Consider the following 26403-nt stretch of genomic DNA (forward strand, 5'->3'; position numbering starts at 1 on the left):
GTACCCTCTCCTCTTTGTGTAAGGAAAGTAGTTATCAGATCTACAGATCTCCTAAAGCTAAGAACAAGTAGTATTTAAAATATTTATATATTTGTTCATTTTTACCTTTTATCTTTTAAAGGTCAGCTTTTTATTTTGTACTTAATTAACATAAAAATCATGCACTTCCTTATGGCATTTTCAGACATATTTATCATTATGTTTCACTCACATTTTTTATTTTAAGATAGGGTATGGCTAAGTTCTCTAAGCTGGTTCTGAACTAAGTTCACAGCCTACTGTGGTCTAGAACTTAGAAAATTCCTGCCTTTATTGACCAAGTAATTGACATTGCAGACAGGTCTGTTCCAAAAGGACTAGTGATTCCTGCATCTTCCTTGGCTAAGAATAGAGTGGGGAATTATTCCAGCAATCTCAAAGGGTCCCTTCATCATTTGGACCAAGAAGTTTGTATTTTGCTAAGACACATGTAACAGATTTTTCCCATGATTTGCATCTGGTACTAACTTGGTCTTTTTTTAAGCTTCCCTGCATTTTAGAGCAAATATTCTTTCAAGTGAAGTAACAAATGCATGTAAATAAAAAAAAGCCATAGGCAGAAAAGCTATACAGTGCAGTAATTGTACTCAAAGTTCTCATTCTTTCCTCATTGCTCCTGTTGTACCTGCCTGAGGATTGGATTAATATACTCAATAAAATTCCTATAGGCCATTACTTTCTGTTGTACCTCTGAAGAAGAGCCTTGCATTTACTGTGAAATGCATTTACATCTCAAGAGAAAGTACGACAAGTACAAAATTTGAACTTTTTGGTAGCAAATCGTGACAGAAGCTAGCTTTAGGGTGAATTACATTTGGCTCTCAATTTTCAGATTGACCATATAAACTGACAAACTTATTTCTTATTCCTTTTATATGTGTAATAGCAATATCTCCTTCCTAAGGAAGTCCTGGGTTGCATTATCCTCTTGTATTGTACTTCTACTGTTGAGTCTACCCTTGACCAGCAAGAATGACGCAACCCCGAGAAATGTTCTTCAACACAGTTTAATCGGGAACTTCTAGATTACAGTGAAATGGCGGCCCTGGGTCGAGGGAGACGGGGCCTGATACCATCTACATCTACCAATGACCTAGCCCTACGTGGTGGGCCAGGATTGGTTGTCTCCAAGCAGAATTAAGAGGATACATGACCTTTACCAAATTAGGAGTTGTTTACCGCAGAGAGCACTCGCCATCGGGCTGGTGGAAGGCAGAAACCGGCGCCATCTTTTGGGCACGGTACTTTGCAGCTCCCAACAGTTCCCCCTTTATGTTTTAATATTATAGGTGTAGCAGTATCTATCTGTTGTTAGATTTCAGTCATCTCTGTCTTAGGTTCAACCCCAGTGTCCCTATCTTACCCATCAAAGAGTCACTGTGTTGCCCTCACAGGCTCATGTCTTAGGTTGAAGGGAACACATGTATGCTATTCGCTCAGCAAGAGGGTAGGTGCCCGTCATTGAGCATGGCTGATTCAGATACGCATCACTCACTCAGTAAGGGCGAGACAGACATCTATTTGTCTGTCAGCATGGATAACCATGCTTGAGGGGATTGTACTGCTTCCACAGCAGCAAAGGCCGGTATCAACATGGTAGCTTGGGATTTTTGTGACTTCCTGATCCTGCATAGGCACTACAGGCAAATAAAAATGGCTAACAGCATCATGGAAAGCATAACCCCTACCCCAGCCCATTCCTTAACTAAACTAAAGGCTTGCTTAAGGGCAGTTAAAAGGGTATTAACAGTGGGCAGGCTCAGGTGTGTAGCATTCACAGCAACAATCTGTTGTGTTAGGGTGTCTATCAGGTTCTCGAACTGTTGACTCCAATTTCACTGAAGGTAGGCACTCAGCTGCCAGCTCAGGTTGCTGTTCTCCATGAAATTGTTGGATATCCTGGAGGGGATACATAAAGAAGAAAAGGAATGAATGCATCCTATGGAAGTTAAGGTTACTAAATCATCCACCTGTTCCTGCAACAGGTCCATTCTTTGGTTCACAGTTAGGATGCCAGCTTTTAAGTGGCCATCAATAGATCTTAAGGTAGTTAATGTTGTGGCTGTTTTTTCCACAATGTCATTGACTGTCTCAGCTGATTGGACCTGAGCAGCCATGGCAACGGCAGCAGTCATAGCCACTGCTGCAGAAAGGGTTATGGCAGTAACCAATGCTGCAGTTATGCCAAAATTCCGTTTGGTTCTGATGATTTCCGTAATGAGAAATGTTCCTGTATCCACTTTAACCAGAATAGGAACATACATAGGAATCCTCATCACTACTGCTGTATTAGCAGTACCATTCCAACATTGACTAGCAATGCAGGAGATGTCAGTCGAATTGCACGAGATCACTTCTTTGGTAGCATTAGTAGCATTAGAGAGCAGAAAGAAAAAATGAGCTTTTAAACATACTGGACTAGCTGGAAGAGTGAGATTATTCTAAGTTTTATGTATTGATAGATTCTCAAGAGAAGGTCCCTGCTCATCCCTAGTACCAGAAACATTAAGAAGTCTTATGCAGAGATTCTGGAGAACCGCAAAAGGTTCAAGGGAAGTAAATGCTCCACGCTCGTTGGAGAGTACCCATTGAAACCATGGCCAGGTATTTTTACTGTCTGTTCTTTGGGAACCTCCCTGAGTTAGGTTATACTAGTACCTAGTGCCAAGAGGGGGAGTAAATTCAAAACCTGGAGCTATCTGCTTAAGTTTGTGGTCCGGACTCTGACAGGGCATCCAATGAGGAGGATAGCCTCGATTGGGTGCACAATAAAGCAAGACTTGTCGAGCAGTGGAGTTCTCTTGACTAAAGTGTGAATTTGAGGGTTGGAGCCCCTCCATCAGCATCAGAAATGTAGCGATATTTACATCCTTGGTCCCATTTGTACCAGTGCCGGAGCCAGAACTAGCACCTGTACTAATCAGAGCCAGGGCTTCCGTGAGCATAGCACTCGAGATCTGGTTATGAGTAAGGGGATCAAGCCAATTGCCAACAGAACCATTCTTCAACCAAATGCATGGGTTAGAATTATTAATAAGGGAGAAGCATAATGCTCCATGGAGAGAAATATTAGAGGATGAATACTGGGCAGTATCAGGGTCTAAATTTACACAAGGCAAGCGCAATTCACAACTAGTAGAAAAGAAAACAGGCAAAACTTTAGATGTGCTATGAACAGGCAAGGGAACTGGCCACGCTTTCGCTATGGACCACAGGATTTATTCTCTGGCCTGGATCAGCCACGGTGTTGTCAAGGTCAGCAGCAGGATCAATATCGGAGGCTTCATCTTATTTGTTGCACCACCTCATTAGTCTGTCTGGAATCCACACTGGGTCTTGCTGATCCTGAGGGAAAACACAAACAGAACCTCTCGCCCATGCTAACACCGGGTCCAGTCCATGCCATAGACCCGTAAGGATATCTTTCCATCTTACATAGCCCTTCTGAGCAGGTGCCTGAGTCTGGTGCCTATCGGCAGCAGAAAGGCCTTGAGAATCCAAATTTAAAAAATTCAGAGTAAAGAGAGCCAAGGATAGTTGTTCCTTTGGTGTTCTACCATGGCCTATTCCCCCTTTTTGTTTTAATAAACATTCTTTCAATGTGAGATGAGCTCTTTCAACTACTCCTTGTCCTTGGGGATTATAAGGTAGGCCATGGTTTAATTGGACTTCCATCTGTTTACAGAAGGAGGTAAAAGATTGAGCTGTGTAAGCAGGACCATTGTCAGTCTTTAATTGCTGAGGTTTTCCCCAGGCAGCCCACGCCTCAAAGCAATGTCCAATGACATTGCGAGCCTTTTCCCCACTCATGGGGGTGGCATAGATGATGCCTGAACAGGTATCCACAGACACATGGATATATTTATGAGTTCCAAATCCTGAAAAATGAGTTACGTCCATTTGCCAGATCTTCAAGGGCAATAACCCTCTGGGATTGACCCCCAGGCTAGGGGGGTGAAAAAAGTTTATACACTGTTGACAATTCAATACTATCTGTCTAGCCTCCGCTCGAGATAGCTAAAACCTTTGCTGTAAAGTCTTTGCAGATACATGGAATTGTTTGTGAAATTGCTGTGCTCGCTCCACAGGGGAAGCGAAAAATACATATGCCCCTCTAGTACAGTGATCTACGATCTCATTGCCTTTTGATAGAGGTCCAGGCAAGTTGGTATGAGCCCTAATATGTTGTATAAAAAAATTCTGATCGCGATGCCGGATCAACTTTTGCAACTCCTATAAGAGTTTGCAAACTGTACTATTAGGTTTGATAGGTCCTGCAACCTCCAGGGCCTTAACGGCATCCACAACCTATGCCAAATCAGAAATCAGATTAACGGAGAACGGGCAATTTCTAAACACTTCAAGAACAATTTAAAATTCAATAATCTGGGGGGAGCCAGGCTGATATTGAAATTGCACTGGATCCTGATGCTCTATCATATAGGCTCCACAGCCCGTCTTGGATCCATCAGTGAAAATATTTGTGGCTCCAGCAACAGGAGCTGCTGCAGTCATTTTAGGAAAAATGACGGGATGTTCTTTTAAAAATGACATTAGAGGGTGTTTTGGATAATGATTATCTATTTCTCCTGAAAATCCGCACCGAAGAATGGCCCAATTATCCACAGTTCCATCTATGGCTTAACTTGTTGAGCAGTATATGGGGTTATGATCTTATTTGGTAGTGTCCCAAAATATTGAGTGCATTGCTGTATCCCATTTTGAGCCAAGTCAGCAACCGCTGCAGGATAGTATTCAATAGTTTTTCCTGGGGAGGATTTAGAATAAATCCATAGCAACGGACCATCTTGCCACAGCAAAGCTGTAGGCTGGGAGAATGTTGGAAGCACACACAAAAGAATATCCATATTTTCTATTAGCATTTTATCATCTCTGGCATCCATATAATGAACATATCTAATCTTTGGAAAGTCCACTCTCAAAGGAGCAATGGCTTCTGCTACAAACAACTGACACATAGTAGGACTATTGGCCATGATTACAAGAGGGCAGCGTAAATGCAAAATTCCCTGAATCCTGGACACACAAAGGTATGGAAAAGAAACAATCTTTAATATCTATAGAGGTGATAGGCCATGATGCAGGTAAAGAAGTTAAAAGTGGAAGACCACGTTGTACAGGGCCCATAATTTGCATCTGCTGATTAATAGCTCTAAGATCATGAAGCAGTCTCCATTTACCAGATTTTTTTCTTAATGACAAAAATAGGAGTATTCCATGGAGATACAGAGGATTTTATATGCCCCAGATCCAGCTGCTCCTGCACTAGAGTCCTAGCAGCCTCAGTTTTTCAGAGGAAAGTGGCCACTGAGGAACCCATACCGGCGCTTCTGTTTTCCAGGTAATAGGAATCCCTCCCTCAGTGGCCCCTAGGAAAAACCCAGACCTAGATTTTTAGGTCTCGGTTGTGGAATAATAGGACTAGTTCGACCCTGCAGATGTTTTCCGAGGCCTCGACCTGGGAAGGTATCCCATTCGTTTCATGATATCTTGAGATGTTTCTGAGTATTCATTTGTGAGTTTAAAACCCATATCCTTTAACAAATCTCTTCCCCATAGTGAAATTGGTAAGTCTAACACATAAGGCTGCATGGTCCCTGAATGCCCTTCCTGATCTTTCCAAGGCAATTGTCTAGCACTCCTATCAGGAGCCTTAGCATGACCCAAACCTTGTAAAGTTTGAGAAGAGACCTGTATAGGCCAGCCAGATGGCCAAATCTTTGGTGGCTATGATGCTCTTATCAGCTCCAGAATCTAGTAAGTCTAAAATTTTCTTACCATTCACTATTAACTCAAGGGTTGGACGTTGATTAAGATCTAAAGCTAGGAAAGTTAAATTTGATCCAGTGGAACCAAAGCCTCCCTCTTCTCTCTCCCTGGTTTGAGCTGGAAACTTGTCATGCAAACTTGGCAAAAGCAGTAGCTGTGCTATCCTGTCTCCAGGAGAAATGGCTGTAATCCCTCTAGGAGATTCTACCATGATCTTTACTACACCCATGTAATCAGGATCTATAACTCCAGGATGTACTCTAGACCTTTCGATGCTGCAGATGATCTTCCTATAAGCAAGCCTACTGTGCCAGGCTCAAGGGGTCCCTTAAAATCAGTATCAACGAGTTGGACCCCCATTCTGGGAGTTAATACGAGTCTGGTGGTGGAGCGTAAGTCCAGCTCCGTGGAGCCTGTAGTGGCTCTCCTCGGTCCCGCTCTCCTCGGTCCCTCGGATGTTGAAGAGAGGGCCAGGTTTCGGGACTCTGCTCCTGGTTCTGATCCTCCATGGCCCCTTATATTTGTGGGCCCTGGGGTCGTGGGCTCCGTCGTCCGTTTTTTTGGACAGGCTCCTCCATAACCCTGAACAAGAGGCTGTCCACTGATGTCTTTTACTGATCTAAAATCCTTAGCCCAGTGATTTCCTTTTCTACATCTATGGCATAAGCCAGGTTGCTTAGGGCACGGGGTAGAGTTATTGACTTTAGTAATTCCTCCCTCCGAGCATTGCTTTCTCAAATGCCCTTGCTTGCCGCATTTAAAGCAAGCTCCTGAACTTCCGCCTTTCTTAGTTAATTGCATCACAGAGGCTGCTAGGCCAGCATTAGTCAGCGGACCCCCTAACTCCCTACAGACCTTCATCCAGACCTCAAGGCCTTTACCCTTATATGGAGTTATTGCAGCCCTACATTCCTTTGTACATTGTTCATAAATCAGCTGTTTGATCAAAGGCATAGCAGCATCTGGATCCCCAAACACTGGTCCTGCAGATTCTACCATTCTTGCCACAAAGTCTGAAAAGGGTTCCATAGGACCTTGTAATATCTTTGTAAGATTTCCACTGACCTCACCTTTGTTAGGCAGAGACCTCCAAGCCCTAATGGCTATTTGGTTAATCTGATCATACACTTGAGGAGTATATCCTGTTTGTGGCTGTGCAAAACGTCCTTGACCAAGAAGCATGTCCACACCCCAGTATTGATTACCAGCCGCGCGATTAGTCGAACTTTGATCATTGGCATACTCAATTTGGAAAGCTCTCCAATCCAAATATTGTCCTGGTGATAAACAAGCTCTTACCAAATTCATTTAATCACTAGGTGTCATACAGAAGTGAGTGAGTGCTTCTACCTGAGCAATTGTAAAAGCTGTCGTCACCCCATAGGTGCGTACTGACTCTGCCAGAGCTTTGAGTATTTTAAAGTCAATTGGCTCATAATATCTATGTTGGTTACCATCTGTAAAAACTGGATAAGCCAGTGGTTGAGTAATCTGGAACTCAGTGCGAACCATACGCCACACTTCCGGACAGAAGGTAGAGCAACCAGGACCACTTTCTTCCTCTTTCGAGCAGTAGCGGGGAGGAGTGATAGGGTGGTGCCCTTGCTTTACAGTCGCCATTTTAGGGCGTTGGTTTTCTGATACTTTTAAGGAATGTTTTTCCATGAGCTCAATAATCTCTCCCTCCTCATCCTCCGTGAGGTCCTCATCCTCACATATATCCTGCTCTGATTCTGAATCCTCTCCTGGTTCTTTTAACTCCTTCCTCAACTCTCCTAGAAAAGGATAGACTTGCTTCTTATTCCCTTTCTGTTTTTCCTTTCCTCCCTCATTTTCTGACTGTTCTGATCTTTCTTCTTGAAGCATTTCAAGGACAGCCTGTCCATTCGCTATAGCTTTCTTATTTCCCTCTTGGTCCTCTAGACAGCTGTGCACCAGACGCCATACCGGGCGAACACTAGGCAACGTTCCTTGTTCCCAGGCAAAATCCTAACTTATCCCAACTTATCCCTAACTTATCCCAACTAGCCACCATGAGATTGCCATAGGCAGCGAGCCAGGGTGCGATGGTGTTGCATTCATTCAGGAACCTCTGCAACGTGGCTTTAGTTACCCTTAAATTTTTAGAATTAAGCAGCTCTTGAAGAGCCAGAAAAATTGGATGTGATTGTGACGATCCTATAGTGCCTTTTGTTTTAGTTTGTGCGCTCCGAAGATGTGCAAGTTGGATAACAACACTAGAAAACAAAAGCCCACACTGCAATGTTAAAAAGCAGCCAAATCACCACTATAACAGCAGGGTCCATTCACTTACTCTCACTCTGCAAGTTAAAGCAGGAGCGAGGTTTTTTACTTTCGGTTCGCTATTGTCACGAACAGTCTTGCTCTTCTCCAGAGACTTTTTTGCCTCTTTGTTGAGGGCCTTGGTGCTCCTTTACCGGAGACCTATCTCCACATTCACCGTGGACTTTATGGTTCCACTTACCTTGGGAACTTACCGGCGCCACCCCGACTGTCAGAAGTTCTGTTTCCCCGTACAGGCCACCACTTGTCACGTCCATCCTTGACCAGCAAGAACGACGCAACCCCGAGAAATCTTCTTCAACACAGTTTAATCGGGAACTTCTTGATTTACAGTGAAATGGCAGCCCCGGGTCGAGGGAGACAGGGCCTGATACAGTCTACATCTACCAATCACCTAGCCCTACGTGGTGTGTCAGGATTGGTTGTCTCCAAGCAGAATTAAGAGGATACATGACCTTTACCAAATTAGGAGTTGTTTACCACAGAGAGCACTCGCCGTCGGGCTGGCAGAAGGTGGAAACCAGCGCCATGTTTTGGGCGCGGTACTTTGCAGCTCCCAAAATTTCGCCTATACAAATCTGCCCTATTCTACATTAATCACCAAATTTATCCACTAGTGGTGCACATTACAACTTTGAGTTTCCACTACATAGCTTCTATTGTAGGAGACATGGGGAAATTGCCTCAGTACCCAGCAAGCGAGTGCTGTAATTCTCAGCGCAGAACCTTTCTTGGAGCTGAAGCAAAAATCAACAGCCAAATGTGACTGAGGGTAGACTGCTAACTTAATCTTCTATTCTCCAAGTGGGGGAAGTGGTGCAACCTTTAGTACTGAGGAGCCTGCTGATCAAGTGTGAGAGGCAGAAATCTGACAAGAAGGGGAGAACTTAATCTTGGGGAGGTATTTTGCTTTCATAATTTTCAAAATTTATTTTAGTTAGAATTACTTTTAATTTATTTCCTGATCCTGTGTTAAAAATTCATGTTATATGGAGCATTCATACAAAATCTCTTTTCACTTCATTTAGCATTCTTAAAGGGATAAAATTGATTTTGCTATAGATTTTTGAGGTACTAATTATTTAGTTCTTCATAGAGGTAATTTAATTTCTATGGTGGTTTGAATAAGAAATATGCCAAACATACTTTTATATTTCAATACTTGGTCTTCAGTTGTAGCATCATTAGGATATGCACCCTTTTGAAAGAAAGTATATCACTGGAGCAGAGCTTTGAGGGTTTATAACCTCACCCTACTACCATTGCTGTTATGGGACATGGGCCCTAAACTATGGGTTTAAAGCCCATGATTGTAAGTCCTTTTATGACCTTTAAGTTTTCGGCTTAAAACCAGCTCTGTGAGCCTCATTTAACCTGTAATTAGATAAGTTTGGCCAACCGGGACTGCTAACGACTGCGTTCCGAGAAAAGGCGTGGGTCTTTCAGCCTGCTGTTTTGAAGATACCGCAAGAATATCCCAGCCCCAGCAAATACCAGACGTTCCCTCCTGCTGTCCCCCCCTGCTTGCATAATTTCCTTGTTGCAGGGCTATAAAAGCCCACTCTGAGCCTCAATAAATCGAGACCTTGACAATTGCACAGATGGACTCTGGTCCCCTCTTTTGTGCCACTTGGTCTCCTTCCTTCTCTCGCCCATGACTCTTTCAGGCAGCCCCCCTTCGGAACCCTGAATGACTGACCCGCGGGACGGGTCAAGTGGCACCAGAACAGGGGACCCGAAGTACAGTCAGCTGTTGGACGGCGGAAAGACAGCCCGGGACAAAGAGGATCCTGCAGTCAGCTAGACTCGAGCCCTCTCCAGGTGGAGGTAAGGTACCAATCATTGCTGTCCCAATGCCATGGGCCATGTTATGGGTAAAGAATTTAAATTCATAACAGAATTTAAGGTAGCCCACAGGGAGAAAGGAGTAAGAGTTAAAAAGAAAGATAAAAAAGGAGTAAGAGTTAAAAAGAAGAAGATAAAAAGAAATAAGAGTCAAAAAGAAAGATTTAGTTCATTTTTTCTGTTTTATTGATAAAGCTTATCTATGGTTGTTTTTAATGGGACCAGACATAGCTCCCCAGACCTGGGAAAAGGTTGGGAGAGTTACTTCGCCCACAGCGAGAAATGCTGCTGGCAGCATTTCATAGAGGCAGTCGGGCTTGGGGACTGCAACTTACAGCCTTGGAAGATTCCGCCATGGTTGATGGCTGATTAATGTATATAAATGCTATTGAAACAGCCAGACTGTTTTTGAGACCTATAGAAAAGAAAAGGCAACATATTTAAGCTTAGAATTGTTCAAATTTTGAATGCTCATATTTCAATGATTGACTATAAGCTACTATGTTAGAAATTTCAATTAGGGATTTTTCTTTTCTACAAGCTCTTCATAACCTAGGCAAAAGGAGAAATGTGAGACGTATGCAAGTTATGAATGAACGGTGTGGCCACACCTGGATGTGTGTTGTGATTGTGAATTTATGAATGCCGATGAATGGAAATGCCTAAATTGCCTTGGATATGATTAGAGATATTTATATTGCCTCAGATATAGTTTAAGAATTATCAAAATCAGTTTTACATTGCCAAAAGGAGCATCCAATCAGTCAGTCAATGTCTTAGCAGGAAAAATTATGATTTGAGCCCTAGGAGACAGTCAATTAAAAAGTTAGCAAAAGCCTATAGCACTAGCTATAGGTACATGCCCCGGAGGAGCTGCTCCCTAGCTGGGAGGAAAGGCCCCTGTCACAAGAAAGAGCCCATTACAGCCATCACCTTAGCTGTTGTGCTGGGCTTAGGGGCACCTGGAGCCGGGACAGGATTAGCTTCACTGATAACTTCCAAACAACAATATGCACAACTGTCTATGGCAGTGGACAAAGATATAAAGGAATTACACACAGGATTACAAAACTTAAAAGACTTATTGGTCTCTCTATCTGAGGGGGTGTTGCAAAATAGGAGAGGTCTTGATCTGTTCTTTCTTAAAGAAGGCGGCCTCTGTGCAGCTCTTAAAGAGGAATGCTGTTCTTATAAAGATAAAACTGGGTTAATACGAGACAATATTAAAAAAATAAAGAAAAATCTAGAGGATAGAAAGAAGCAAAGAGAACAACAAGAGTCCTGGTATAAAAAATTGGTTTTCAACCTCCCCCTGGCTTTCTATTTGCTACCGTCCCTCCTGGGACCGCTTATAGGATTATTGCCGCTGATTTCTTTTGGCCCATGGGCCTTCCAAAGAATAACTCACTTTATAAAATGTCAAATAGATTCATCCCTTTCTAAAGATTTTGTCTCCTTACAGTATCACCGGATCTAGTACCCAGGTGACGAGCAGTGTGGCGAGCAGAGCGAACCAGGCAACCCCTTGGGCCATCAAGAGAGGCTTAATTTTTCTAAACTCTTAAAGGTCTAGTCACAGGCTTTAGAGACATACTTGCCATTCCTAGGCATGCAACACTGGTAGCCCTGGGTACAAATGGCCACCTCAATGACAGGCAACTTCCTTCCCTCCTGGACTAACCTCAGACATGGAACCCCTGGATGGAGGTTTTTTATCACCCGAAGATGGGTAGAGTCAGTGAGGTGGCAAGGTCCAACTAACCTAAGACAAAGATGGTCATGAATAAAGACGCCCTTAGAATGCTACCTGTGGCCTAGTCCTCACCTCCCTCCTTTGTTAAGGAAAAAATAAGGGGGAGATGTTAAGGGCCATGGGCCCTAAACTATGGGTTTAAAGCGCATCTTTGTAAGTCCTTTTATGACCTTTAAGTTTTCGGCTTAAAACCAGCTCTGTGAGCCTCATATATCTTGTAATTGGATAAGTTTGGCCAAGTGGGACTGCTAAGGACTGCGTTCCGAGAAAAGGCATGGGTCTTCTGCCTGCTGTTTTGAAGATACCGCAAGAATATCCCAGCCCCAGCAAATACCAGACATTCCTTCCTGCTACCCCCCCCCGCTTGCCTAATTTCCTTGTTGCAGGGCTATATAAGCCCACTCTGAGCCAAAAAAAAATCGAGACCTTGACAATTGCACAGATGGACTCTGGTCCCCTCTTTTGTGCCACTTGGTCTCCTTCCTTCTCTTGCCCATGACTCTTTCAGGCAGCCCCCCTTCGGAACCCTGAATGACTGACCCTCGGGACGGGTCACATTGCCTTTTCCATAGTTTCTCTGTGTGGTTGAGATGTGATCCTTCAAGCCTTTCCCCTGCCATAATGGGATCTTATCCCTCTGGTACAGCCCCTTCATAGGGTTCCTCTTGATATGCAGTCCCCAACTTTGCCTTTCATAGGAAAAATTTTATAGGAAAATTATCCTTTAAAAATTTAAACCTAATAATCTATGCTATTGTATAGTGTGCATGAAGGATAGTCATTACTTTCATTCTAGTGGATAACTAGTTTGCAAACACACATATACATATACACATTCACACATATATACACATATGCCAAGAAAGTAATAGAGTTGCTTTGCGGAATCCAACTTTCTGATCAGCAAATACTGAATTAAAGCAGTCACTATAAGGTGACTCTCCATCCTTACTGTACATTAGAATCATCTGGAGAGCTTTTCCAAAGTACTGATTTTCCCCCAGGCTCATCACCAGAGATTCTTCTTTAATTGGGCCAGGGGAAGAACCAAGTATTTAAATAAAAGATCCTCAAATGATTCCTGCTGTCTGGTTGAGTAACATTGCTATAAACAGATAAAATAGCTTAAAGGCTTCAGGACCAAAGAATGTACATTTCAGAGGAGGGGTAAGAGTGGCTGTATAAGGAGATTTTTGGAGAAAACACACGTTTGAGCCCTTTTCTGATCATTCTTTTAAAATTTCCGTTCCTCATTTTTACCCTCTAATTTTTGTATTTTTCTTTGTTCTGTTTCTATCCTCCAGTTTTCTATCTAGAGTATAGATACCATAGGAATAGATTTCATATAAGTTATATCCTTAAATGTCAATACACATAGGAATCATCCAGGATCTTGTTAAAATGGAGATTCTGACTTTGTATAGCATACATTTTAAATTTATATGTACTTTCCCATAAATGACAATGCTATTGGTATATGGCTCTCACCTTGAGTAGCAAAGCTACCTGAATATTCAATTCCTTATTTTTGTTCATATGTATACATAGTACATGCATGCAGATGCCCATGAAGGCCTGAAAACAGCAACAGATAACAGGGAACTAGGTTAAAAGTGGTCATGACATCCAACCACCTGAAGATGAAGTTATAAAAAGTTGTAATGCACCTGACGTTGGTGCTGGGAATTGATCTGGGGTCTTCAGAAAGGACAGAACATACTCTTAAATGCTGAGACATTTCTCCAGTCCCTAAAATTGCCTTTAATGAAAAAAAATTATAAGAAAATTATACTTTAAAAATTGAAACTTAATGTTCTATGTTATTGTATAGTGTGCATGTAGATAATTATTTCACACACACACACACACACACACACACACACACACACACACACACAAACACACACAAACACACACACCATATATTTAACATGTTCATTATTTGGACTACCATTCATGTCTTAAAATTAGGCTCTATGTTCTGCAATGCATTAGACATTTTTGAATTAGGAAAATTTTAACTTGGTGAACAGGAGAATGTTGTTATTTTAGCATGTGTGTTTTATCAACACATGCAAAGATGTAAAATCAGTCTCTATTGATTTATTTTTTTTTACTGTTTTGAATAAACACTACCTAGATTAACAATTTTATGTACATTTATTAAATTGGCAGCATTTCCAGTGTTAACTGTCTATCTTGAAATGATGGATGGCATGCTGGGAAATTATTAGTTTACATCATTAGAAACAATAGGGTGTTGTATAATAAACCCTCATTGCACTATGCACAACGTGATTTTCTCTAAAAAGAACAATCTTTAAATAATCATATTTTATGGACATATATGATTTCTCATTTCTTAGGAATAAAATCTGAGAAAAAATTATTATTGTACCATTTTAACAATTCATCATTGTCAAATAGCTATAAATATGGTGATAAAGATGATAAACATTAATGGAACACTAGCCAGAAGCTAATATCTCCTGGTAAGTAGCATTAGGGAACAGTAGTACAGCAAAGATGGTTTTGGATAGAGCAAATGGTAAAATTTCTTTCATGCTATAGGATATACCAAATCCATTGTCATTATTATACTGTAGGCACACAATGTTTCAAATGATTATTTCTAAAGAGGACCCAGTAAAACAGTTAATTTGCATTCATTTGGGGCTGATACTGATCTCATACACATGTATGTCACATTAATGTATTATCTATCTATACTATGATAATATAAATATCATATAATTAAAATAGTTAATGAATAATAAATCAACATTAATAATAAAATATAATTAATATATATAAATATAATTTAATGTATATATGATATATATATGTGTGTGTATATATATGTATATATATTTGATACATGTGGCATGAGAAGGAGAAAGTATTGGGGCAAAAGAGATACTTGTAGTTTTCAGGACACTGTTATGACTTATGATTAATTAAACAGGAGGAAAATGTTCAGTTGTGGAGCTGGAATTAACCTTAGTGATTTGCTGTGTGAGAACCAAGAGAAGAGAGCCAGGCCCTTTTGCCCTACTGAGTATTCAAACCGTGTGTGTGTGTGTGTGTGTGTGTGTGTGTGTGTGTGTGTGTGTGTATTGGATTTAGAAGAGGGCAGGTGTTGTTGCATGGAAGAGTTTAGAAGGTTTAGGAGAAGGAAATGATGTGACTTTACTATAGTTTCAAATAGTAGTTTCAAAAGATTTCTTTGTTTTAATAAAAGAGACAGCTAAAATAAAAAAAAATCCAATGACAATTTATGTTGGATAGAATCTGGAGAAAGGGTAAAACTCCTCCGATGCTGGTGGGACTGCCAACTCGTAGAGCCACTTGGAAAATCACTATGGAGATTCCTCAGGAAAATGGGAACCATTCAACCTCAAGATCCAGCAATTCCACTCTTAGGCATATACCCAAAAGAAGCACATTCATGCAAGTACATCTGTTCAATGATGTTCGCAGCAGCATTACTTGTAATAGCCAGAACCTGGAAGCAACCTAGATGCCCCTCAACTGAAGAATGGATAGAGAAAATGTGGTACATTTATGAAATGGAGTACTACTCAGCGGGGGTAAAAAAAATGGAATCTTGATATTCACAGGCAAATGGATGGAACTAGAAGAAACTATCCTGAGCAAGGTAACCCATTCACAAAAGGACAAGCATGGTATGTACTCCATCATACATGGATTTTAGACATACAGCAAAGGATTACCAGCCTACAATACATACCACCAGAGAAGCTAGGAAACAAGGACTCTGAGACATAAATGGTCCCTCTTAGAAGGGGAAAGGGATAAGATCTGCTGACCAAATTATGAGCAGTGGGCAGGGGAAAGGGATCGAGGAGAATGAGAAAGGGAGAAGAAGAGGGGTGAAGAGGATAATAGGTAGCAGGAAGGTTGAATTGGTGATAAGAATAGAGGAGAGCAAGATAAGAGATACTATAATAGAGGGAGCCATTGTAGGTTTAAAGAGAAATCAGGCACTAGGGAAATGTCTGGAGATCTACAAGGATGATGCGAACTAATGATTTAAGCAACAAAGAGAGTCTATCTTAAATGCTCTCCCCTGATAATGAGATTGATGACTAACTTATATGCCATCCTATAGCCTTCATCCAGCAGCTGGTGGAGGTAAAAGCAGGCACCTACAGCTAAACACTGCACTGAACTGGAATCCAGTTGCAGAGAGGGAAGAGTGATGAGCAAGTGGGTCAAGACCATGCTGGTGAAACCCACAGAAACAGCTGACCTGAACAAGGGGGAGCTCTTGGTCCCCAGACTGATAGCTGGGAAACCAACGTGGCACTGATCAAGACCCCATGAACGTGGGTGTCAGTGAGGAGGCCTTGGAAATTTATGGGGCCTCTTATAGTAGATCAGTACTTGTCCCTAGCATAGGAATGGACTTTGGGAGACCACTCCACATGGAGGAATACTCCCTGAGCCCAGACACACAGAAATGGGCCTAGGCCCTATCCCAAAGGATATGACAGACTCTGAAGACTCACTATTGAAGGCCTCACCCTCTTTGGGAAGCAGAAAGATTATAAGATAGGTAGGGTGTTTGTGGGTGGGCAGGAGAGGGATCTTTGATTGACATGTAAACCAATCTTGTTTCTAATTTAAATAAAAAATGGAGAAAAAAGAGAATACACATTTACTTACTTAGCATCCTATGCAGGGCATCTTATATCCTGGTATGAGGACACATAACTACTATCTGATTCTGTAATTCTACAATTCTAGAATGTTCCCTGTTGAACTGAAGCATCAACTACCATATTAGCATAGAGATAGGGCAATAAGTTTGACAAATATTTCAAAATCAATGTTAAGCCTTTTACTGATACATTTCTGTTTGGGAGCTCTTGAACTTCTACTCCTCAAAACAACTGTCTCATCACTATTAACACTGTCTCTACTTATTTTCCCCTTCTGATGGCCTCTCTGGCATCATATATGGTATGCCCCTCAAGTGCCTTATTATAATGTTCTTGCAAACTTTCAACTAATGTGTTTTTTTTCCATTGGCCTGTGAATTTCATCTGACAAAGGGATATGTTATTCATTTCTGTATTCTCTCTAACTTCCCAGGACATAGCATGAGGTAGATGACAACAAAGAGGAAAAAGACATTTGAAATAAACATCTAAAGGAAAATGACAATTATTTGTACATAACTTTATGAAGGGTATCAGCAAGGAGAAGTGCAATATAAGCCAAAAAGTATGAATATATATCTATACATGTATAAAAATATCACAGCAAACCAGGCATTTTATATGATTAATATATGCTAAGGAAATGTAAGTGCCATTTAATTTAAATACATTTTCACAGTATTCTCCAAACAACAGCTCAGCTTATTTTCACATAGGTGTTGTGAGAATTTAGTCATTTTAGAACACTACAAATGGTATTTTATAACTGCTAAAATAAAGCAATTAGGCTCTCTCTGAAAGCATTCATTTTTCCTCTTTACTTTCACTAGCCCCATTCATGCCAGGTATTACTTTACAATGAATTCTCCCAATGACTATCAACATCAGGGGCAAACACTATTTTTTGGCATATGGAAGAGCTGGCATTTTCCACCATTTATTTCATTCTTTTATAGCAGGCAAGCATGCCATGGCAGAATTTCCATCAACCTTTGGTTGTGAGTGGTCATATGAAGGTAGGACTTCTGTCGCTCCCAGTCTTATTGGGAGAAGAGGACACAAATAAACTTTTAATTTAGCAAACAATTAGAATTTTGATATAATTTTATATATCTGTAATATTTTCTCCAACTTCCAAAATACAGATGCATGGAATATTATATGTTATATATTGTCTGGTATTTCAATTGTTTCTATTGTTTGCTTAAAAAAACAATACTATGATGACTATTGTATGCATGTCTTTCAGAAAATTATGATATTTTCTTTAAGGAAAAGAATCATAGAAATTAAATTAAAGAATTTTAAAGTTTTGTAAAGTACAGATTTCCTCTCCAGGAAGGTAGCATCAATTAGACACAGCAAACTGTTGGGGAAAATTATCTTAAAGTCTGACTTTTACTTATGATGCATTTGTTTAACTCTGTGAAGTTGTGTTATTGTGGCTGTCTAAATCACTTGGTGGTTCCAATAAAGAGCTGAATAGCCAATACCTAGTCAAGAGCAAGGATAGGTGGGGCTGGGAGGCAGAGAGTATAAACAGAAGGAGAAATGAGAAGGCAGAGCAACAAGAGAAGATGGAGAGGAGAACATCAGGGGCCAGCCACCCAGCCATCGCAACAGCCACAGAGTAAGAAGGGAAGTAAGATATACAGAAGAAAGAAAAATCCCAGAGGGAAAAGGTAGACAGATTAAGTTAAGCAAAGCTTGCTAGCAATAAGCCAAGAGAAGGTTAGGCACTCATAAATAAGAATAAGCTTCTGTGAGTGATTTATTTGGGAGCTGGGTGGAGTGCTCCACCAAAAGTAAGAGCAAAGCAAAAACATCATTCAAAATTCAATACCACGCAGACACAGACTCGCCTGTGCGGGCGTACACTCAGGCACACACACACGTGCACACACACAGACAAACACCACAGTCTTTGATATAATCGTGGAACTATGAAACTACTTACGAATCTGTTATGTAACACTACATTGGCTTCAAATACGATTTATTATAGTAAAAAGATTTAATGCCGACATCGCCATTAACATCATTTCTTAATGGATCATGGTTTCATGATCTGAATTTAGCTAAACATATGCCTACTTGGTACCATAAATTTTGGAAACACTTCAGTGATTAATCTGTCATCATAAATGTTATCTCAAGGAATTTTGTGAGGGCTACAGTAAGAGAAATGACATATTACCACACACATACACACACACACACACACACACACACACACACACACACACACACACTCACACACACAATTTTGTATTTCTATGCATTTCTATGCTGTGAGCAAACAACACTTGATACATGATTTTCCTTAAATACAGTACCCTATTTGGAGAGCTCATTGCTGTAGCCTCTACTCATGAAAACTAGTTATTTCTGATTCTCTACCAGATCTCAAGCAAATTACTGAAGGAATAGCATGCTTAGAATTGGTGAGGTAAAGAGTGGATATGTTCCATTAAAATAGGATATCTTATTTTGTGGATGCCTACACAGACAGCTGGCCTGATGTAGTTGGAGCTCACTAACTCCAAACAGAGAGCAGGGGAATCTGCATGGGACTGAACTGGGCCCTCTGAATGTATGTGACAGTTGTGTGGCTTGGGTGCACTGTGAGGCCACTGACAATGGAACAAAGATTCATCCCTAATACTTGAAATTTTTTCTGGAGCCCATTCTCTTTGGAGTGATTGATGCCTTACTTAGTTAATATATAGGGGGAGGGGCTTGGTCTTGTCTCAAAGAGATGTGCCAGACTTCATTGACTCCCCATGGGAAGCCTTACCCTCTCTGAGGAGTGAAAAAGAAATTGGGAGAGGAAAGTGGGGAGAGTGGGAGGGGGAGAGTGGGAACTGGAATTGGTATGTGAAATGAAAAAAGATTGTTTTGAAATAAAAAATATAAAAAATAAATAGATCTTGATGAAACTATATTCTAAATGTCTAGTTACATATAAATTATTCCACAAGTTCATGAAAATAAATGAAGAATGAAGTGAAGGTAAATTAAGGAGGGTTAAAAGTAATATAATATACATTTAGAAAAATAAGGAACAGAAGCATCAACTTATTAAACGTCCTTTTTTTTTGGTTTTTTCGAGACAAGGTTTCTTTGTGTCTTTGGAGGCTGTCCTGGAACTAGCTCTTGTAGACCAGGCTGGTCTCGAACTCACAGAGATCCAATTGCCTCTGACTCCCGAGTGCTGGGATTAAAGGCGAGCACCACCAACGCCCGGCTAAACGTCCTTCTTCTAAACTGAATGCAAAGTAATGAAATAGATGAAAGAAATAGTACTGTAAGGTTTCAAGACCAGGGCTTTTAGTCTCTAACAATTGCCTTGATCACTATAAATATCAGGTTATTATTTTTCTTCAATATAATAAATTTGACTGAGAATCATTCATTTAACAGTTATTAAGCATCTTCATGCAAGTTTGGATGATGGAGGATGTCACAAATCCACTGGGAAAGAACAGTGGGTTCAGCAAGAGAGACATATGTGAAGTCAGATAGAATTTTTCATAGAGATGTATTAAAGATTATGTCAGAAATGGCAAGGGAGCAGAGAATCATTCTCACTGAGTCATTAGAGAAAGTTTCCAATGATGAATAAGATATCAATGTGAAGAGGAAGCGAAAAATTATATTTTTAGATTTATAAAATGCTAAACATAAACACTTGAAAATAAAGCACATGAAAATTTACACATTGCTTCTTGAGGAGGGAGCAGTGCTCAGTGTCTATGAGCTGAATGTGCGTACTAGCTATGTTACTAACAGTTTGACTCTATAATTTGTCTAAATTAATTGGTTCAAAAGAATTAAAGAGATCTAGTAGGTTAAAGTCAAGTTAACTTAACTTTTTATCAATAAGACAACCTGGGCACTAAAGACACATTCCCTTAATTCTAGCACTCAGGAGTTTGAGGCATGGGTTTTCTGATTTGAGGCCAGCCTGTTCTACAGAGCAAGTTCCAGGACAGCCAGGGATATACAGAGAAAACCTGCCTTGAATAAAAATGAAAGAAGAAAAGAACAACAAAAAGAAGAAAGGAAAAAGAAAGAGAAGATAAATAGTCATTTGAAGTTGTAGAAACAGAATGTTTAAAAATAATATTTTTAAAATAATTTTAGGGAGCTGGAGAGATGGCTCAGAGGTTAAGACCACTGACTGCTCTTCCTGAGGTCCTGAGTTCAATTCCCAACAACCACATGGTGGCTCACAACCATCTGTAAAGAGATCTGGTGCCCTCTTCTGGTGTGTAGATATACATGGAAGCAGAATGTTGTATACATAATAAATAAATAAAATCTTTAAAAAATAATTTTTAGGTCCTTAAACATGGGAAGGGAAGAATTTCACCTGTAAGCCCTCCTGGTATCTCTGGCTTCTAGCAGTTGGGCACTAATATGGTGAGTGATTTTAGGTGGTGAAATGAGAGAGAGAGAGAGAGAGAGAGAGAGAGAGAGAGAGAGAGGGAGAGAGAGAGAGGGAGGAGACAGACAGACAGACAGACAGACAGACAGACACAGAGAGACAGAATAATGTAATAATGTGTTGGAAAAATCAGCATATCTGAAGAGGCAATGACAGTAAGGAACAGGCTGAGGTAGGTGGTTTGCTTGCCACTCAGGACCATTTGAATGTCTGGGTCTGGGCTCCTACCAAAGGCTATGACGTGGTCCCTAGGCCTGATGCAGCTCGAAGGGTCTCTGTTGATGTATGTGGCTCCTGTTATCACTGAGGGCCCTGTGTTTGCCAAGAGTCTGGGTCACTACCTGTGACCCAGTTGATATCCAAGTGATCTGCCCCCATAGCGGCAATGCCGATCCAGGATTACTGTGCTGCCACCCAGGAGCATGGTGACATCTGCCCCAGACTGCAGCTAGAGGCCATGTCTGGGTCTGTAGCCCGGCTACAGCTAGTTCTGAGTTGACATCTATGGCTTCTGTTGCCACAGAGGGTTGTGCAGAGGTCCACAGGCCACGCTTACACTGGGACCATACAAACCTAGGTGGCTGGTGCTGCCCCGTGGAGTTATGGTGTCAGTAGATCCTAAACTGCAGCTGTGGGACAATCTGGCTCCATGGTCCTATTGCAGGAAGGGTCCGCGTCCAGGTCTGTGGTTTCTGTTACCAGCGAAGCCTGAACAGATACCCTGGATCCAGGCTGCTATCTGAGGACACTGTTGGCTTTTTGGGGGCCACATTGACACTTGGGCCATGCTGATCTGGGAGATTTGCAGTGCTAACTAGGGCTATGATAACATCTCTGCTGGGCTGTTACCAAGGACCTTCCTTGCCTGTGGTTCTGTCACAGCCTAAGTCTGTGCTGATGTCTGTGGCCTATGTTGCAGCAAAGGCCTTCTTCTTGCCCAATGGCTGTGTGGCTGCCAGGCCCATGCAGAGTTGAGTACCGTGTGCTGTGTCCTAAGGACAAGAAATTGTATGGGCTTGAGCTGTGGCTGGGGCTATGTCTGGATCTGTGGACCAGCCATAGACAGGACCTATGCTGATGTCAAAGGCTCCTGTTGCCATAGAAAGGAGTTCAGATGTCCATGTCCGGGATCTGGGCACAGCCTGGTGCCATGTGGTGGTTCAAGGGGCATGCTCCTATTGTGTCCATGCCAATGTAAATGAGCTGCATTGCCAACTAGGACCAAGATGACATTTGAGCCTGAGCAACTCACAAGGACCATGTTTGGGTCCATGGACCAATGACAACTGGGGTCTGGATTGATTTCCACGGTCTGTAGCATCATTAAGGGCCACACAGACATCATGGGCCTGGGCCACCTTCTAGGGGTAGGTGTTGAGCCTCTGCCAGGACCATGCAGATATGAGTAGCCTGCACTGCCACCAAGGGTCATGGTGTTGTCCAGGCCTGGGTTGCTTCCAGGGACCATGTCTGGGTTCATGGCCATTTGGCAGCAGTGGTCTCTGTTGATGTCTGTGGATCCTGTTACTACCAAAAGCAGTGAGGGTAGGGCTACAGAGAGTTGGTCCTGCTGCTCACAGGCTAAAGCTCTAGGGAGAACTGGCCCTGCCCCTTAAAAACTGCTGCACTCTGGAGAGGGGTTCCTGCAACTCCCCATGGTGGCACAATTGAACTGTCCCTGCTAGCAAGGTGTAGGTGAGCAAGCTTTGAAGATGAGAGAGTGAGAGAGCTAACCACTGGTCTGTCACATGGTCACATGTGTGAGGAACAGATACACTCCTTGCCCCTAGCCCTGGCGGAAAAGCTATTTCTAGGTCATTAGAGTGGGAGAAAGGATCTTGCCCCTCAGTGGCTTCAGCACTTGGGAGAGTTGGCCTTGAACCTAGCTGGGGCAGCATAATAGAGCTGCCCCAATTGATGGAGACACAAGTGATCTAGCAGTGCAAGTGAGTATGGGACTCTGGTCCTACCCTTCACCTGCCATAAGATAGAGTTGATGATGAAGAGATGACTCCCTCTGCCCCTGGCTGTCTGTGGCAGAAGGGAGAGCTTTTCCTGTGGTCATGAGAGTGGAAGAATGGTCATTGCCCCCCAGAGGCAGTAGCACTCAGGAGATGAGGCCCTGAACTTTGCCTGTGCAACACAGTGCAGCTGATCCTGTTGGCAGGGACAAGGTGAGTGGTCCCAGGGTGCATGACAGAAGAAGGATTGACCCTGCCCCCTTCAACTTCCATGTGGTAGCATGAGTGAGGAAATATGCCCTCCTTCCCCTCACCTCACCTCTTGCCTACAGCAGCAGGTGAGAAGGGCACAAGAGTAGAAGTACTGGTCCTGCCCCTCACCAGCTGCAAAACACAGGAGAGCAGGCCCTGCAACTCTACTGGGCAGCACACTGGAGCTGACCTTCTTGGTGGAGACACAAGTGACCACCTCTGTGGATGAGAGAGCCAGAGAGCTGACCTAGCCTCATGTGCCATGGGATGGGAATGGTAAGGGAAATATTCCCCCTACCCCTTGCCACATGTGACAGGTGAGACACTCAATCTTGGAGTCATGAGAATGGAAGCTGTGCCCCTCACAAAGTGCAACAATCTGGAGAGTGGACCCAGTACTGTAGGAAGACATTGTAACCACGCCTGTCAGGGCATGGTCAAGGGAAAGTCAGGAAGGTTAGGTTCTTAAGGTGCTGCAGACACGTGCGGGCCCCTTTTCTCTGCCCTGCCTGCCTTGCTGCCTCTGGGCATGCTTTGGCTTGTGCTTGGCTGGGATTTATCTGAATAAAGGTAGTTTGAATCTACAAGACTTCTCCATCTCTATCAATGTACCTTTCCTGGCCAAAACAGTAGAGTTGTTCCCAGTGTTGTGGATGTGGGTGAACTGGCCCCAAGGATATGAGAGCAGGAGAACTGCCCCCTTTCTTTGCTGTCTGCTACATTAATTGAAATAGCCAGGGCAGTGCTGGAGAGCTTGCCCAGATGGTGACAATGAGGGGAAGCTGGCAGGCCAACAAACTCAGCTACAATCCAGACCCAGAGAGAGGACTATGAGTTAGCTCACCACAATATCCCCCCTCATTTGTGAATTGCTGGAACATGTGTAGGGGCCAGACCTACAGATCCAAATAGCATATCCATGACACAGGACAATAGGATATTCAAGAGAAGTCCCAGTGAGAACCCCATATAGCAAAAGCCAGAGGCCTCAAACAATGCCAATGATTCTTTGCAATGAACTCTTACAAGAAAAGATGTGTGGATTGATATGCTGTGTGATTCACTGGGCCACAGTTCAGCTTCCACATTGATACTTTGCTTTTAAATTGTTTTTGTTTTGTCTTCATATTTTAGGGGTTTTTTGGGGTTTTTTGTTTGTTTGTTTGTTTTCGAGAAAGGGTTTCTCCGTGTGGCTTTGGAGCCTATACTGGCACGTGCTTTGGAGATCAGGCTGTCCTCAAACTCACAGAAATCCGCCTGCCTCTGCCTCTTGAGTGCTGGGATTAAAGGCGTGAGCCACCAACACCTGGCTTATATTTTAGTCTTACATTTAAATTTTGTTTTAAGGAGGAGGTGGCAAGGGCAGAGGGCAGAAGCAAAGGAACAGGGAGATAGATGAGTGAGATTGAGATGCATTATGTGTAATCCATGAGAATCAATACAAGTTAAAAAATAGTATATTATTAATGAAATAATTTTCCCACTAACGCATAAGCTAATAATTCTGACAATTCAGTTATTCTACTTACTTTTCCCAATATCATTTGATCAAATAATGTGTGTTCATCTTTCTGTGTAAATAGTATTTCCATCTTTGTGGACTGTTGGAACAAAATAACATAAACCAGCAAGTTTACAATAAAAGACATGTAATTTCCCAACATGATGGAGGCCAGAATGTGAAAGTTGCTGGCAGATTGAGTTTCTTGAGAGTCTGCATTAGCATCAGTATTGTACTCTCGCTCTAATGACATAGTGGGCACTGATCCCCTTCACTACAGCACCACTGTCAAGATTTAATTATCTGTAAATCTCATGCCTTGGAATACATTTAACACATTAACTGTTAAGGATTTTGAGAAATTATGGAAGGATGGAAAGTTTTTTTTTAATTTCTCCAAAATGATTACTTTAAAATTATTTATGGAAAACGCATTTATGCTGTTCTTCTCATAGAAACAATATAAAAATCTATTATACTATTATACCTAATAGACATTTACTGGACATTTCACCCCAATAAAATATATACATATACATTCATACATGCATGCATTTATACATACATACATACATACTTCTCAGCACCTCATGGAACTTTCTCCAAAAATGACCACATACTCTGACACAAAGCAAGTCACAACAGATACAAGAGAACTGAAATTACACCATGCATCCTATCTGACCACCATGAAGAATCAAAACAAAATTGAGTAGCAATAATAGAATCAACAGAAAGCTTGCAAACTCATGGAAACTGAATAACTCTCTGCTGAATAAGGAAAATGTGTTAAGAAAGAAATTAAGGATTTTCTAGGATTGAATGAAAATAAATACACAGCACACCCAATATCATGGGACACAATAAAGGTGGTTCTAAGAGGCAAGTACATAGCACTAAGTGCCAATATAAAAATTGGAGCAATCTTATAAAAGTAACATAACAGCACACTGAACTTTTTTTTGGTTTTTCAAGAAAGGGTTTCTCTGTGGCTTTGGAGGTTGTCCTGGAACTAGCTCTTTTAGACCAGAATGGTCTCAAAGTCACAGAGATCCACCTGTCTCTGCCTCTTGAGTGCTGGGATTAAAGGCCTGCGTCACCAAAGCCAGGCTCATGCTGAACGTTTTAGAACTAAAGAAAACACACACCCAAAAGGGTTAGTGTTGACTTAATTTACACCCCCACCCGCCCCGTCCTGCAGCTATTTAGCCCCAAATAAACATTCAGAGGCTTATATTCATTATAAACAGTTTGGCCGATGGCTCAGGCTACTTGTTGTCCACCTCTTTCTGATTGATTAACCCATTTCCGTTAATCTGTGAATCTCCAGGTAGTCTTGGCTTCCTGGTGATTCCCAGGTCTGTTGCTATCTTGGTAGCTACATAGTGTCTCCCTGACTCTGTCTGCTACCTTTCACTCTCCATGTTTTCATTTGCCACCTGGATAAATCTTGCCTGTCCATTGGCAAAATATATTTACTCATCAATCAATAATAGAAACATATTCATAGCATACAGAAGGACATCCCCCATCAGAGTAGAGGGCAAGAAATAATTACACAGGGCTAAAATCAATAATATAGAAACAGAAAGAACAAAATTTTAAAAGAATAAAACAAACAGCAATGCTTCTCTGAGAAAAATCAATAAGATTTTAAAACATTTATTCAGATTAAGCCCTCAGGGAGAGAATAGTGGGGAATAGTTTTGAAGCCATTGGCACAGGAAAAGACTTTCTGAACAGAGTACCATCAGCATAGGCAGTAAGGTAAAAAATTGACAAATGGGACCTATGAAACTGAAAACCTTGTGTATAGCAAAGGA

General features: G+C 41.7%; 1 pseudogene; it reads right to left on the reverse strand.

The window, feature by feature from the left end:
- Positions 1-3322: 3322 nt before the first annotated feature.
- Positions 3323-26403, reverse strand: part of LOC113838189 — a 60074-nt pseudogene continuing 36993 nt past the window's right edge.

Source organism: Cricetulus griseus, unplaced genomic scaffold (assembly GCF_003668045.3).
Source record: "Cricetulus griseus strain 17A/GY unplaced genomic scaffold, alternate assembly CriGri-PICRH-1.0 unplaced_scaffold_2, whole genome shotgun sequence".
NCBI classification, from domain to species: Eukaryota; Metazoa; Chordata; class Mammalia; order Rodentia; family Cricetidae; genus Cricetulus; species Cricetulus griseus.